The 17,233-nt window shown below is 46.2% G+C and overlaps 1 long non-coding RNA gene across 1 annotated transcript; it reads right to left on the reverse strand.

The window, feature by feature from the left end:
* Nucleotides 1-2,413: 2,413 nt before the first annotated feature.
* On the reverse strand, nt 2,414-3,216 carry LOC106738438 (uncharacterized). The gene is made up of 2 exons (XR_001371494.3): nt 3,027-3,216; nt 2,414-2,829 (listed from the first exon to the last, which is right to left on the reverse strand). It is a non-coding gene; the product is annotated as an uncharacterized LOC106738438 (long non-coding RNA).
* Nucleotides 3,217-17,233: the final 14,017 nt, after the last annotated feature.

The following is a 17,233-nucleotide window of genomic DNA, read 5'->3' on the forward strand; positions in this document are numbered from 1 at the left end:
CCGCGGCCCCGCTTTGGAGTTACAGAGCTGCTGTTTACACCTGGCAGCCTTTTGGCCAGCGGCGGGGCGGATAAAGCGCGCATCTCGGCCGGCCTGGGGCGACCCGCTTTGTCCCGTGTTCCGACCTAGCCTCAGCCTCCCCCACGGGCCCGCGGAGCCGCCAGTGCAAACACGGGGTCGACCTGCACCGCGGCGGAGCGGCTGCCCCGCGGGGCCGTGGGGATCTCCCTGACGCGGAGCCGATTCATTGCGGGTGTCTGAAAAGAAGGCAAACCGCGGAACAAGACGAGGCAGCGAGGCAGGGGCTCAGATGGGAGCGTGCTGCGGTTGGCACGGGACAACCAAGCAAGCAGCGACTCCAACGTGCAGCCCATGGGGTCCAGCTTTCCCATTTCACCCCTGCCTGCTCCGACTCAGTCTTTTCCTCCCATTCTCCCATGCACAGGCAATGACAGAGGAGCCAATGCTTTCCTTTGCTGGTGGTGTTTTTTCTTGCCACTGCACCCCAGGCACATGCTTCTTGGTGTCCCTCAGTTTTGTTCCTCTGATCATATAGGATAAAATCCCTTCACATGTCTTGAAGCAGAGGTGCCGAGTACAAGGGGGCCCGAGGGCCCTGCCCCCCTGGGGAAACGGGCTGTAAACTGAAATGCGTAAAACTTCCTACATGTCCATCATCTTAACCCCCTCCCTCGGCAAAAATAAAAGTCAGCCCCTATGCTGAAGACAAGACACCATTTTTCAGAAGAAGCCTGTGGGTGAGGGAAGAAACCCACGTCTCCTCGTGTTTGGTCAGGAACAAACTTGCTGCTGAATTCGGAGTTACTCCTACTCCAGTTCGCATCTCTTCCCCTCCCTTGCTGCTTGCAGCAAACAGCCCCCTTGGACACCTGGAGTGGCAGGGCATTGAGAAAAGCCCTTGGTCGCAAACAAGGCGAACAGGGCCATTAGATCGTGAGACAGTTTCGGAGAGCTCGGGGCAGCGCCGGGAAAACCTGGCTCATTTCCCTTCTCCGATCAAGTCCGCGGTTAGGGTAGCTTATTTTTTTTTATTCTTGCCAAATCTTTAAGCACAATATCAAGGGGGGACGGAAGGGGGGACCCACCGTTGATTCAGTCTGAGGGTACTTTGGGGGGGGGTTCTTTTTTGCTCGCTTCTGTCTTTTCCCACTCAGGCATCCCTACAGCAGCAGGGCTTCGTTGCAAGTTTCCCCTGAAAGTAGAAGGGGATTTTGGTGGGCACTTCCTTAAAAAAGAAATACCCAAATAGAGGCACGTCGTTACAGCACTGAGGGGGAGGGGGGAGGGGAGAAGGGGGGGGGGGGAGTTGGCAACGAGGGGGAAATGTAGCCTGCCACCCAAGTCTACATTTCTTTTTTTTTTGCTCAAGTGTTAATAAAATGCAGGAAATTTATTCGTATAAAAATCAGCTGAGAAATGGAGCCGCGGACGGGGTTTGTTTAAAGCGGGCACGTAAACTTTTACAGCGTTTTCCTTTGAGGAAGACGCGGGCTCCTGCCTTGCTCCGCAGCTTGCAGCCTCCAGTTTGCAACAGCAGCGGCAAGACACTCCCCGTGCTCCGGGGACACGGCGGGGACAGCCGGCGCTCTCGCCGCTCGCCCCGGACGTGGCCCACGGGGAGCCGCCTGCTCTCCTCCACCTCCCGCCGCGCGCGGCCGCCGGCCGGTCCTGCAGGTCCTCGGACGTGCCATCAGTGAGGGAGGGGCTCTTCTGTTTTTTTCGGTGCCTTCTTTTACAACCAGTTCACAGGCGCTACTTAAAGACCGGGGACCCCCGGAGCCTCCCTCAGCCTCCAGCCAGGCTCGGGCAGGCCTCCGCTCGGAATAAATCCCAACCCACCCGAATGAAAACTGGAGCCCCAAGTTGTCCTGCCACGGGGGACCGCGCCAGGAGCGGCGACGAGCTTGTTTTAATGGGCGGCCGGGGCTCGCTCTCACCTTGGGGCCAAAAGGGCTCGTGACCGCTCCACTCCTCACGATTTATGTATTGGCCTGGCTGTCACGAGTCAGCAGGCACTAGCGGGGAGTTTAATTTCCCAACTGCACGCGTGCGGCTGTTTTCAGTCTGCCGGGGAGAAATGCTAGGGCAGGCATCTCCCGCCCCGATTTTACCCCTAAGGACGGGAAGGCTCCCACCGGGGATTCAGGGGCCAGGGATTTCGCTGCCCGGGTAAAGCGCTCCGGGCCGCTCAGACAGACGAGGCAGAGCGCACGGCGCTGTAGGTGCGCGCACCGCGGAGAGGAATTCCCCTCCCCCCCCAACACCGTGCATGGGTATAGCTGTGCTGCCTCCGGTGTAACAACGCTGGCAAGACGTAGGAGATAAAGCTCACACAACACAGCCTGCACTATATCATCATGTTGTGCAGATAAAAATACACCTTTCAAATTGGTTGGCTCTGTCTAGCTGGCTACCTAGTTTATTTTGTCACGTAGAAAACTTTGTTCCCCCCTCCTGACAGCCTCTTCTGTCCCACCAGCACGAATTTTTTTTCGAGACAGTTTGTTCTTCTCCTCTGTGCTTAGCTCTTAGGTAGAAACGCTTCTGTTCAAAGCCATTTAGAGCAATCGCTCGCTCCGGGTTTTGTTTGCCAAATGTTTCAGTAATGCTGGAGGGAGTGGAGTTGGGGTGGGAGAAGAGCTGGGGCAGGACCAAAAATCTATTTAGTCTTTCCCTAAACAGAGATCCAAAGCCGGAGCCGCCAGGGAACTTTCCGAGGACTGCTGGGCTCTTTCAGAGTGATTTACTTGCACTTAACTTGTCCCAAAGTGCAAGCGTGACCAATGCCGAGCGCGCTCCAGGCTTGCCCTGCAAATAGGAATCAATAAAGTTAGGGCTTGTGCCTGTGACTAGAGGAAATCACGTTCAAAGCAATCCCTGACCGCCCTGCACCTGAAGTCATCTTGTCTTCCCCACCCCCCCCCCTTTTTTTTTTTTCTCCTTTTCTGTAATTTCTTTCTAATCTTCAATGATCTCAGTTTGCATCCGAGAGCAAAGGGGCCTACCTGGGCATGGGGCGTCAGAGGCAGAGTCGGGATCTACAGCGCAGCAGCTCACCGTTCCAGTCTAAGCTGTTCCTGGATTGCCATCTGCTGGTGACCACTGGCAAAGGCAGCTCGTTTTATCTTGACTGGGAAGACACCTTAGCCGGGAATTTGAGGAAGACAATTCACAATAAGGCTCATAGGTCTGTTCTTGTCGTTCCCTACAGTCACTTCTTCAGGTCCCCCACCCCCATCTTAACATAGGCCTGAAGTAGGAAATATCTCCACAAACTTGAGGGCAACCTCGAAAGATTTGCTTGCTTATTGGAGCCAACTTCAAATGGACTTAGTTAAGGGGAATTAAATGCAGAGGCTAATAACAAGCATAAATACAGAATGAGCTGACATCGTTTATTGCTCAGAAACCGGGCAACTGGAAATGTCCTTTGCCCAGTCTGACAACCAGACCGCTGTGTAGATCTATGTACAACACTGTCTTTTTCTTTTTTCTTGTTCAAGCGATCTTGTACAGCTACCGGCAGTCTCTAGGACTCGTTCAAAAACTCGTGGAAATCAACAGAAGGAGGCACAACGATTTCAGTGGACCCTGAACAAAAGCCTTAGTTCTATGGACTGCAATGGCAACAACATTTGGTCCTTTATTTAACAGAACAATTATAGAAAGCATGTGTGGGCATGTGTGTGTGTGAGCACCCACGTAGTAGGAGGAAGTTTTACAAAATGGGAATTTTTCCCTTCTAAAAATGCTGAGGTTTATACAATGCACTTATAAATATTTTTGTCTCATTAGTTGCTTTTGTATTTGTGTGTTAACCTCCCTCTCTCTTTCTCTTTCTCTCTCTCTCACAGATCCCGTGCTTGAGGATTTTGTCCAGTTATGGTTTTATTTGTAGGCTATTTACCACTCCCCGTTCTGCTGAACTCCTCTGCTTGAGAAGCTGAAATGCTGCAACAAATGTTCTTTCCCAATCTACTGGTCAGTTTGCTGAAGTGGAATGGAGTCCGCTAATATATGAGAACAAGGATATAAAAGCAGGAAGACATGCATCAACCTTCAGGGTAAACAATGGGGACTATATTGATTGCTTTTTAATATGCAGTGGTCACACAGTTGGAAAGAAATCCTGCCCAGTGAAAAGGACGTGAGCTCCTACTCCTGAACAGGGCACAAGCACCTATATGTTTAATTGAAAAATGGAGTCCTGGCCCCAACCTCAAACTTCTGGAACAGTGGAGGGGCCTTTCTGATGCAGACACCCTTCCGTTAGAGGAAAGGCTCTTCAAAGCTCAGTAGAGCTAGAAAATAAACTGCTGTCCTACTTTCCAACTGCCCTCAATTGTTCATCAGGAATTCCCATTGTCCCTTCTCAAGCTGGTGTGCACTCTCATTAAGGCTGTGAATTATGTGTGCGCGCGTGTGTACGCAGCAATGGTGTTTAGCAGCCTTCCCAGAGATAAACATGTATATTTTCTGGGGAAGGTGATTCCTGGTTTACAGCAGTCGAAAAGATTTATGAAGGAGTTAAATCCTCAGAGTTTCATGTTAATTCTTCCAGAGGGGAGCTTGGGAGGAGGTGGGGGTGGGAATGATTGTCATGCTACAGAATAGCAGATCTTGCCACAAATGCTTAGTGAAGCTGTGTGAACAAAGCTTTGGGGGAATTCGCAACTAGATGGCCAGCAATTTTGCTGGAAGTAGGAAGACTAGCTTTAGATGTATCAAAATAACAACGCTTAATTCCTCCCGTGCTGGGTTTTGATCCAAAATGACAGTCTGGAAAGGAAAAGCAGAGCTATTCCTTACATTTGTTAATGTGTTATCTGAAGTCCCAATCACTTTATTTTCAGTTAAGATGGTGCAATGTACAAGACAAAGTGTCAGAAAATGTGAAGGCACATCTGCTTTTTCCACTTGGATAACTGCTATCCGTTTGGATAATGGACAGTCTGTACAGATCCGTAGGGGGGAAACTTTCGGACTAAAGGTTTTCACTAAAAGGAGAAGTGCTGATTTATCATTTATTTATTGAATTACAGCCTCCATGTTGTGGGTAATTGATTACTTGCTTGCTTTTCTTCTTTTGAAATGACATTCTTTCCAGAAAAATTAAGGGAACAGGGAAAACAATATATTTCAGTTTGCTTAAATATATTCTCACATCAGTTAAACAGAGGAGCAAGTGGCTGATAGAACAAGTTACTCAGTCTTAGCACCGGCCAGAGCTTCAAATGTGGCTCAACTTTGGCAACTTAATCTTGATGTAAGTGATCAGCCTGAGACTGTAGCCCAGGACTCTGTATTACTTTGCCAGTGAATACTGGGTAACCTTTTTCAGAAGGCCCTAAGTGATTTAGGAGCCTGGGTTCTTTCCTTCGGATGTAAAAGCTTTGGAAAAACTTTGCCTGTCATTCTCAGTTGTGCATTCCTCGGTTTCTACTGTAGACCTCACTTCCCAAAGGCAAGAGACCCTCTTTTTTCGTATCTGGAACCTCAGCGAGGTTTGCAATTGCACACCAATTCACATTACAGCACTCTCTTCTGTTCCAAACTTCCTCACCCCCTCCCCATCAATGCTCCTCCGCCTAGACCTGCACCAGTCCTAATGTTCCAGTCCTGGGGCTCTGTGACAGAACAAACTCTCACATGAGTGGAGAAAAAAACCTGCGGTGGGTGGTGGTTTTCACTTGAAAATGCGAACTAGGGTGTGGTCCTACAGACTGCAATTACCTGTTAATCCTCTCATCAGAGGCAGCTAGAAGACGAAGGCACCTGGGATCTGTACGAGCCAGACTCAGCTCATTCTAAGAAGAGGAGAAGTTATATTTGGGAAGTTTAGCATAGTGCTACAGGGGGAAATGGTTTCAGAGAAGGGTAGAAGAAGCAGTTACCTTGAGGAAGAGAGACTGAGTTTAGAGCAAGTTAGGTACAAGTTGGAACATGCCTCTCTCCAGGAAGCTTTGGATTTGCCAGAGAGGTAAGAGAACCCGTGGGGAAACAGAACTGAGGAGTGTGGGTGGGGATGAGTTGACTGGGATATATTTACATGTGAAAATTAGTGACTCGCAACTAGGGTGATGCCAGATTCTTTGAAGGGTGATAAAGAGTGTGAGGAGATAAACAGATAAGCTAAGCAGATAAACCACAGGCTCAGGTTTGTCTCTGCTTGGCCAGCCCTCAACCCCCACAACCCTGCACTTGTGCAAGGAGTTAAATACTGTAATATTATTAGTTACATTAAATGTTGTATTAAAATTTAATTTTAAAACTAAATATTTGTTCTTCAAAACTAAATATAGTTTTGCAAATTGGGTGCCACTCAATAGACAGTTGCCTCAGGCTCAGTGGGGGTGCCTCAAGTCCAAAAAGATTGAGAACCCCTGGTTTATATACTACACTCCTTATGGCTGCTTGTTCTCTTTCTTCATTCTTACGTTAATAACTCCTGCAGTGTTTGCCCCTTACCCTGACCCACCAGTCATTGTGGGGCATAGGTTTTATTGAATCAGGGTCTCCTGATCATGGTGTTTCTTCTAGTAGCTTTTGTCATATGGCTGAAGCTATGATAGACTTCCAAGGACACTTTAACAAGCAATTGGAGAGAAGTTTTTTGAAACCAGATCTCCGGGGCTATAGTCCCAGTGACTAATTCATTCACACCTGCCTGCCATCCCTTCTCTTCCCTGATGTAACTCTCTGACATTCAGTAATATTCTTTTTTGCATAAAGTAAAAATTAATTTCATGGAAACCAACCCTGACTTTTGCTCAAAGGCTTGGTGGTGCAGCCGCTGTACAAGAGGATGCTGGGAGATCTGGGGTTAGGTTGTGGTCATTTGGAATCCTACCAGAAACTAGATCTGAGCTCTGTAGCAAGCTACTTTATCATCCCTCTGGCATGTTCCAGTTAATGGGGATATAATTGGGGACGTAATGGGGTCCTGTAGGAGAATGTGGGCAGGACGACTGGCTAATCCAGTTGGAAGGATCAAGGTTAGGGTTGCTTTCAGAATCATGGGAGGGAAATCCAAAAGCCTTTCTATGGTGTCTGAGTAGAGAACCAGGAAACAAGACCTTTTTGTATACCATCTCCAGCTCATCTAAGAACTTAAGGCAAAGATGAGTGTCTACATCACTTTACCAACATCAACCTGCCATGCTCAATAGTCAACTTCTCAACAATCCCCTCCATGTTTTTTCCCACACTCCCTTGCAAATGGGAAACTTCCTGAAAAAATGTGCACAGCTATGGCCATCTCTTATAGAACTACATCCGCTACTATTCCAATTAACATCAGCCTGCCTATCACAGCTAGGTTTGGTAGCTGATAAGCTGGGCCTTTCCCCCTTGCGCTTATCACTCTTCACTTTCCTCCAACCTCAAGAAACAGAACCTGTACAACTAGATTCGACCTTCACCCTGTTAACTTGCTTGCATGCCATTTTCTCAGTCTCTTGGACTGTAGGTGCTGTAGGGCAGGGATAGTTTTATTCATGTTGTAAAGCACCTAGCACAATGGGGATCTGATTCTGACTGGGATCTCTGGGCAAGCTATGGTGACTACCAAGAATGTAACCCAGTGGAAAACTGAAAATAAGGATGATTTTTTATGGTTCCTTGGGGTAACTATTTCAAAGTTATCCAAGTGACTTAGGCCAAGTTTAATTTACTTTTGATGGATTTTAAGCTCTTGAAGGCAGTTAAATGCTTCTGGAAAACATGCCCTTGATCTAATGCAGTGTTTCATTCAAGTGTGAGATGAAAAGGTTTAGCTGCAAGGTGTGTGGAGTAGGAGATGGACATCTATTTAAATGGTTTTCTAGAGTCCCAGATTTCAGTGAACTCTTAGCTCTTGCGGTTGTGAAAATCCATCAAAATGTGACCTGAGTACAACTTGTTCAGGTGCTGTCTACCTGGATTTGCACAGAGCTGGACACAGAACAGCTTGGAGGAACAAGATGTTCCATTCGTGTCAATGGATGCTAGCTTGGATGGCAATGAAGAGACTATAAATGTCATCACGGTTAATGACTTCATTGATCAGGAAACCCTGACAGAACTGATACAATGATCTACTGCTGCAGTCCTCAAAGCCTGCACATGGGATGTAGGGTTGCTAAAGACATGTACTTTAAGATGGGCTGGCCTTTTGAGACTATGGTGAAAGTTGGGGGCATCATAGGAGAGATTAAGTTGCCAGAAGTTTGAGGCAAAACTTCTCATGTAACCATTGGGAAATGTGTTTAATAGGAGTTCTCCTGTGGAGATAGAGGGCTTGGGAACAGGTACCAGGACAGAGCTCTCCACTACTTCCACAGCCGTGAAATGCACTGAATGTTCGTTAGTCCAGTTGCTAGCAGATAAGTAATCATTCTTCTCACAGAAACTTAACTTGTAGGTGGCAGACCTTGTGGTTTGGCAGAGAAGCCAGGATGATCACAATATTCCTCACCTTTACAAGGGGTATCTCAGGTCAGCATTTATGTCTCACTGCTCTGCCTGTACAGGGAGTAACATACCCAGTCTTGTTGCTATGCCAGCTACCCATTTCAGGCAGCTAGCCAGATCCTTGGTATCTGTCTTTTCCCCCATTTACTGCAGTTAGTGGGTGTCTAACAATCATCCTTCCCACAATCCTAAGAAGTAGGAAAGGCCAGCTGTAAAATGGGCATGGGGTTCTGGGGCATAGGCTAAATATGGGGACTGGAGACCATTATTTTATAATTGAACTATTCTGAATACCCTATCAATGCAACTGCCCTCTTCCTTATGGAATTCAATGTGGACAAGGGACAAAGGCAAAAGGTGTGATCCTGTGGTGTGAGGAGGACACCAGGGAAATGCTGAATGCATTCAACCTCCATGGACACCACTATGAACCCAGAATGCTTAGCACCTCGTGAAAGCAAATCTAAAGAGACTCCATTCTTTAAGACTGTCAATTTAGCAAGACCTGCTCCTCACATAACAAGGCCCCCGTTCAGTAAAGCAGTTGCATCCCATTGTCTTTCAGGGTCTTTAGAGGTGGATCACTAAATGGGAGTCTATAGGAGTCTGCGCAGGTGGGGTTCAGTGTTTGGGGCAGAGACCTTTCCATTGGAATGGGGCCCACACTGCTGCCCAGACATCATTCTTCTGAGGTTTGAATCTGTTTCCCTAAAGACACCAGACTTATTCCAAGTGTGTGTGAAACTCTTGTCCTATCTGAAGCAAGATGTTGTGGGTGGGTGTGTTTTGGAGGCTGGCTGAAATACCTCCTTATTTCTAAAGCCCCCCAGATGTCCATTGGGCTGGATGGCCAGTGAAACAAGTTAGCCCACAGTCAAAAGGCCTGAAATATTTGAATACCAAGCAGCAGCAATACTGAGAGGATTGCATGTGTCAGTCAATTCTTTTACTCCTTTTCATGTTACTTGCTTAAGCCTACTTTAACAAATCTAACTGTCTTAACAAGCTACCAGCTGACTAAGATGATCCAGTCCCCTTTTGTAATAGCCAGGGATTTTTGCGGTCCTTCACAGAGCCTGTTTGGAGGCTTTTATCAAATATGAGAGGCCTTAATGAGTTAGCGTCTTGGAGATCAAAGGCTGGGATATGACTGTTGTCCTGTCTCCTCTGCTCAGTCTGCTGTGACCCCCTGTATGGATCTGGTCATGGATGCTGATGTCTGCGACTTCAGAAGTGCAGAGGAAAAGAACCAAGTCTCCGCTGAGCAGACAGTAGTTAATTAGACAAGAGGCAGAAGTGCCTGAGTGCATGGAAGGCTGTCTTGCCTCAAAGAAACAAAATAGCTGCCTCCAACCCCCTCCCTACAAAAAAAAAAAAAACAAAACCAAAAAACCTCCAACTGACAACTCTGCATTTTTTTTTCCATCATCTTTTCCTAGTGCTGGAGAGGCTGCTTACAAAGTGGAAATTCCTGAAGAACAGGCCTATTGTCCTCTTCTTAGCCATTTTCAACTGAGAGCAGGTCACCCTAGAGACTGCTTCAGCTGGACCTCAGCATCTGCAGAAGTGAATTAGGGGAGAGTGAAGCTTCAGGGTTGGGGGCAGGGTGACTTTTACTTAAGCTGTCAGATCTGGCTGGTGAAACTGTCAGAGTGAGATCTTTTTTTTCATAAGAGCCAAAATGACTTGGGTGACTTTCGCTGGATTTTGCATCCCTAAATTCTTTAGGTGCTCTTGAAAATCCCACCTTAACCCTGAACTAACCAAACACTTTGTGAGGCTCTGAAATGCAAGGTGAGCTTTATTTCTTCCAGGTGTGTGGGGCTGCACTTCCACTAGAAACTAGGAGCATCAACAATCTTGGGTGAAGGGTATCCTGCTTATATGACTCTTAGGAGCAAAGGTCACGAGTAGAGCTAATATACTTCTATTCCAATATAGCTTGAGGCCTAAACAATCAAGTGTTCATCCAGGGATAATGAACGCTTGATTAAAACTTCACCTGAAGCAAAATGGAGGTGGTATGGTTCAAGGTGTGAACACTGTTTTGAGTCTAAAGCATCTATTCAATTTCTGATATTGTGCTGGTGGCTTGCTATCACAGTGGTGTCTCCTTCCCTTGGTTATTTGCTGCGTTGGAGGAAGTAAATAAAGACGCTATGCCTACAGGTGGCAGTATGATACACTAGTGAAAGCAGTGGCCCAAGACTTAGAATGGGTTTCTGTTCTTGGCTTGGCAACTGACTTCTAAAACGAGTTACTTCAGCTTCCTGTGCCTCTTCCCCTGGGTATATAGATGAAGTTCTTTAGGGTTGTATCTGTTTTACAATGCGGTGTAGAGCAGCTGGCACAGTGGGGCTCTGGTCTCATTAAGGCCTTCAGTATTTCACAAGTAATACTAATTAGCCTTGGTATTTTACTTCACTCATCACTTCTCCCAGGTACTTGGAACTGAGACATGAGCCCTGCTTTTAACTTGCCCAGAAAAAGACCTTTTTTGAGATGAGAATCTGGCTGCGACAGTCATTCATTCATCACTTGCACACTAGACTATTGTGATTTACTATATCTTGGCAGAAGGTAGAGGTGACATGGAAACAAAATGCAGCAGCCTGCTTCTTTCTTGGGCAATCTTCCCAGACCTCGTTGAATCATTTTATGGGCTCCAAGTTTGTTTTGGTGCATGTTCAAAGCCTTGGTCTTACTCCTTAACCCACTGTGTTGGTGAGGAGCCTACTGGTATAGATTCACAGATTAAAGGCCTACAGGACACTGGGACTGTTTAGACTGACTGACTGCATATCACAGCCCACTAAATTTATCCAATTTGCCCTCCATTGAGCCTAATAACTTGTTTGGTTGGGCACATCCCTGTCACTGATGGGAAGATTCTAACAGATGGAGAATCCCTCGCTTCCCTTGGTAGTTTGCTCTAACGATTGTCCTTACTCACAGTGCTGATTTCTTATTGGTCTGTGTCTGATTCAGCTTCCTGCCATGGGTTCTTGTACTTTTTTGACTAAATTTAGAGAGCTTTAGGGCTTGATCTTTTATCATTAAGGTCTCATTTACACTACTGCCAGAAGCTTCTGATGTCAGTGCAGTCATGGTGAGGCACTTTGAGTGACTTTGTTACAGCAGCTGCATGGGCAGGCAGTGAAGTGCATTCTGGGAAGACACCAGGGAGACCAAAGTGGGCAGCAGCAGACTCCTTCTTTCAGTCAGCGACGTGGTGAAACTGCTGGCAGAAAGAGAAGGTTATGCTGCTGCAGGGGAGCATGGGTGTAGATGCAGGATGCCTTTCTAAGGTCTTGCTGACCAGTGACATAGGTGCAGCTTTCTAGGTCTGTTACTACAAGACTTCTCTGCCACTGAATTACTTATTGTGGCTCTACTGTATTCTTTCCAGTTCATCCATGTTCTCTCTTAACATATGGACAACAGGACTATTTACAGTACTGTTGGGTTGGCTGTCATTGCTGCCATCAGGGAAAAGCAGCCTTGCTATTCTTTTACATACAAGGATCACATTAGGAATTGGCCACAGAATGGCATAAAAAGCTCTGCTCAATGATCTGTTCATTCTGGCCACATAGTCATTGACTGGGCTAGTAACTCCACCTATTAAAGGTGCAATATTTTTATGTTGGGATTGGATTTCTTAAGACACCTTAGGTGTCTAGATACCTTCATTTTGTGTGTTTGTACTTTGAGGGGGTGGGAGGGCAGAATTCCATTAGGACATTTTCCGTCTCCTGCCCATTGCATAGTCTCTTATGTCAGTAAAATGTGACTACAAAAACAAATGGAAAAGCTACCCTGATTTGGCAGCATTTTAGACCTCCCTATCACTTGCTCTGTAAATAGCAACATGAGTTGTGGGGTGAGTCGGGCCCACTGCTTTCTCTTCTGTACACAAGAAGGAGAAAACCTTCTGGAGATCTTGGCTTAAATGAATCGGTATGAGTAAAGACTTAAACTTCCTGTAAACTTCTATCATCCTCAGATCAAATATAACAGGTATGCTACAAGCAACAGCTGTAGAGAAAATGGTCTTTGATGTAGATCTCCCAAATTAATGTGCCAATAGAAAACAAGCTGTTGAACATTCATTGCATTATACTTGAATGTCTGCTGCTGAGCAGCTCCAACATGCTTGTGGCAGACTGTGGGCAGTAAATACAAATGGCTTAGAGTTTGCCTCACATGAATGTTTCCTATTACTTACTCATTGCAACACCCCTCTTCATGTAAGTAAGAATTAGAAGGAAAAGCTGCCAGATATAGTGGAGTGCCTAAGTAATTGAAATAGGACCTTTTAAGAAACAAAGGTAGAAATTATCTAACTTGACCATGACCACCTAGGTGGGCTTACATTTTTAGCTTCCTGATTCCTAGTCTGGTGTTTTGGTGCTCAGACCAACCATATTGCATTTCAGCATCTGGCTAAATGAAATTGTGTCTGCTTTTCTCTACTGTGTGTTTGTGTGTAAAGGGAATTCCAGGAAGAATAGACTGTTGCTGGTTTTGAGAAAATTGGCCTTGTAGTAAGTAGGGTGCCTAATTTTTATCCCTTTGTAGTAGATGTGATGGCCACCATCTGAGCTGGAAACCACTAGAGCTAAAACACACAAGTTTTCTACAGGTGTGAGATAAGGTTCTTGAGCTACTGGTTACAGGGCCACAGCTTCTGTGGACTCCCCACAGAAGAGGATCATCAGATCCCACCAGTGATAAGTGCACACCTGCCTTCTCAAATGGACCAGGATTGACCAAAAAAAAAATCCATGACATGAGACCATTCAAGGTAGTGTTTCCAGCACTTCCAATGCCTTTGTAATTTCAAAACTGTCGAGGTCTGATTAGTTCTTCAGAGCAGAGAGAAACCAGGATTCCCATAGCAGCTGTATATGTATACAGCTCCGGTTTGCTAAATACTGCCTGCTTTCTCATTTGACAACCACTTTTTTTAAATGCTTCCAAGGTCAATAAGCTGTGGTTATTTTAAAGTAAAATATGAAATAAATGTGGATGTCTGTGAAGTTAAAGGAATGGGGAAAAAACTGGGCCACTAGATGGCTCTAATGAGCAATCCCTGTTAATATGCCAATAGGCATAAGATTTTTTTGGCACTAAGGACTGTCTTCCTAAACTCTAAGCTTTCTTTGATTCACAGAATCCTTGGCAGATGCCCTAAAAACTCAGAGCTACTTTACATTCCCGAATGATAGCAGCTCCCTGTACCAAAAGAGGCTTACATGTTAGAGAAGTTCAAACTGAAACAGCAGCAAAGCAAGGATGACAATGGAGGGGAGGTAAAGAAAGAGGAGTGTCTTTAAGAGCACTAGGGTCTATGCGAGAACAGCACTGCAGTCTGTCATAAGTAACACTATTTGTGTAAAACAGTCAATGCATCTTAGAAATGGGCTGAGAGAGAGAACGAACAGGCCAAGAGAGTCCAAAGTGTCTTGAAGTGACTCTTCTTGTAAATGCTTAACAATGAAAGGTTTGAGTTTGGAGACTGATCTGCTTTTTCCTGTGGTAAAAAGTACCATTAATCTTCCCTTTCCTTTCAGGATACAGAAAGGAAAAAGTTAAAGCCTTGGAAATATGAAATATTAAGTTAGTACTTTTAACAATATTCCTTATAGCCTTTACTTTCAGCTGTAAAAGTTTTATTAGGGGGAAGTGCCAAGTTTTAGATGGCAGCTCTGTCCTTGAGATTTGGAGTTTGCTATTGTAGTTGGAAAGAAAACAAGGCAAACATAAAAGGGGAAGAAAAGAAGAGTAAAGCTAGAAATGTGGCTTCCGTTTCTGGTGCTGACCTTTACTTGCAGTCTTGCAACTTGGGCAGCACTGTCACAGTGCACATGTTTATCAGCAGAGATCCTGATTTTCTCTGATTTAAAAACATCCCCAATTTTTTGGCTGAAAAAAAAAATCCCAAATCCACATTTTTCTGTGATTTAAATGAAGCACTATATTTGTCTATCTGTCTGTCTATCTCAAACTTTTTAAACTGAACATTGGGTTGTTGTTGGTTTGGTTTTGTTTTGTTTTTTAAACAGAGAAAGCCAGGATCCCTGCTTATCAGCTCTCCAGAGATTGGGCCATATTTACCAGTGCCAGTACTGGGTTCCCAGTGATGTTACTAAAAAAATACAAACTGGGCAGGTGAGGCTGTAGACAAAGGACAAAAGGAGAGGAATGGAGAAAGAAGGTAGATGGGGATGGAAAATAACTTGGGGCAGTGGGGTGAGAGCAGGAACCCAAATCTCTAATTCTAGGTGCTACTAGCTCAAATAGGTGGAAATAAACAAATTACAGCCTGGTCAGGGTGCCTTTCAGCATTGGACTTATGAAGACAGGGTAGCGTTTGGGGATTTTAGATCCCAGATCCGGTGGAAGGGTAGCAGTTGTGATGAGATCACATCCTTTACTCTGCCCATAGTCCTGGCATCAGCATCATTTAAGGGCACCAAAACAGAAGTAATGGGTAGAATAGCTCATCTTCATGTTATGATTTTTTCATAGATTTCATAGACATTAGGGCTGGAAGGGACCTCGGAAGATCATCGAGTCCAGCCCCCCGCCCAAAGGGCAGGACGTCAGCTGGGGTCATAGGATCCCAGCAAGATAAGCATCCAGTTTCATCTTGAAGGTGTTCAATGAAGGCGCTTGAACAACCTCCAGTGGCAGGCTGTTCCAGACCTTGGGGGCTCGGACAGTAAAGAAATCTTCCTTATGTCCAGCCTGAAACGATCTTGTAGCAGTTTGTGACCATTCGTCCTCGTCATCCCTTGGGGCGCTCTGGTGAACAAACATTCCCCTAGATACTGGTGGTCACCCCTGATAAACTTGTAGGTGGCCATCAGATCACCCCTGAGCCTGCGCTTTTCCAGGCTAAAGAGCCCCAGGGCTCTCAGCCTGTCATCGTAGGGTCTGCTTCCCTGACCTCTGATCATGCGCGTGGCTCTTCTCTGGACTCTCTCAAGCTTCTCCACATCCTTTTTGAATTGTGGAGCCCAAAACTGGACGTAGTACTCCAGCTGCGGCCTCACTAAGGCCGAGTACAGGGGGAGAATGACGTCCCGGGATTTGCTTGAGAAGCATCTATGGATGCAAGCCAGCGTTTTGGTCACTTTACTAGCCGCAGCATCGCATTGCAGGCTCATGTTCATCTTGTGGTCAATGATGACCCCCAAGTCTCTTTCTTCCATAGTGCTAGCCAACACAGCACTGCCGAGCCTATAAGGATGCTGCGGGTTTTTTTTCCCAAGGTGGAGAACCTTGCATTTATCGGCGTTGAACACCATCAGATTCTCATCCGCCCACTTGCTGAGCCTGTCCAGGTCAGCCTGGATCATCCGCCTGTCTTCTGGTGTGGATGCTTTGCCCCAAAGTTTGGTGTCATCGGCAAACTTGGCCAGTCCGCTTCTGACTCCAGTGTCCACATCATTAATGAAGATGTTGAACAGTATGGGTCCAAGGACAGAGCCCTGGGGGACCCCACTGGTCACAGGACACCACGATGAGTGACTTCCATCAGTTACTACCCTCTGGGTCCAACCCCGGAGCCAATTTTCCAGCCAGTGGATCGTGGGGGACCCAAGGCGACAATTGGCCAGTTTCTCCAAGAGATGATCATGGGACACCAGATTGAAGGCTTTTTTGAAGTCAAGATATATGACATCAATCTCATCTCCCTTGTCCAGGTGATAGGTCACCTGGTCGTAGAAGGAAATGAGATTGGTCAAGCAAGACCTACCCGCAACAAACCCGTGCTGGCTATCCCTTAAGATGTTGGCGTCGGCCAGTCCATTAAGGATGGCCTCCTTAATAAACTTTTCTAAGATCTTCCCCGGGATAGAAGTCAGGCTGATGGGCCTATAGTTAGCCAGATCCACTTTCCTCCCTTTCTTGAAGATAGGCACCACGTTGGCCTTCTTCCAGTCTTCGGGCACTACACCAGAGCGCCAAGAGTTTTCAAAGATCCGCGCTAGAGGCTGGGCTATGATGCTCGCCAGCTCCTTGAGTACCCTGGGGTGAAGATTGTCAGGGCCGGCTGACTTGAAAGTATCCAGCTTCTCAAGATGTTCCTTCACAAAGTCAGCATTAATGGAGGGCAGGGGATCACCCTCACCCGGACTTCCCGCCCCTGTAGCGGGCACGGGCGTCCCATGGGGCTGATGAAAGACCGACGCAAAGTACCTATTTAATAGGTTGGCTTTTTCCTGGGCGTCAGTTGTCAGTTGCCCCATCTGGTTCAGCAGGGGTCCAACGTTGCCCCTGCTTTTCCTCCGGCTCCCCACATATCTGAAAAAGGACTTTTTATTGTCCTTTTTTTTATTGTCCTATTTTTATTTTTATTTTTATGCTTGTTCATCAATTAGGTATTACTTTCAACACCAATTTAGTCTGCCATCTTTACCAATTATGATTTCAGTAAGTTTCATGAATGAATTGGCTATTTTTTGTTTGGCCTAATCAATCTATCACTTTTTTTGCTGACATGTACACAAAAGGATGAGTTAGATATTTTTTTTTCAAAGCTTAGACAAGTTGATGGGATCATAAAGAACAGCTGTTACAGGGATGTAAGATAAGCTGTTACAGTGCTGACAATGCCTAACTTTCAGCCTCCTGACCAGACATTCCCCTGCTCTGACGTAGACGCCCTACCCCTGCTCTTGCTAACTCGGAGTGGGATCCATAACAACCAATATGATGAATGGGGAGCTGCATAGAGCTAGCCAGCAGG

Source organism: Alligator mississippiensis, chromosome 10, assembly GCF_030867095.1.
Source record: "Alligator mississippiensis isolate rAllMis1 chromosome 10, rAllMis1, whole genome shotgun sequence".
In the NCBI taxonomy this organism is placed as follows: Eukaryota; Metazoa; Chordata; order Crocodylia; family Alligatoridae; genus Alligator; species Alligator mississippiensis.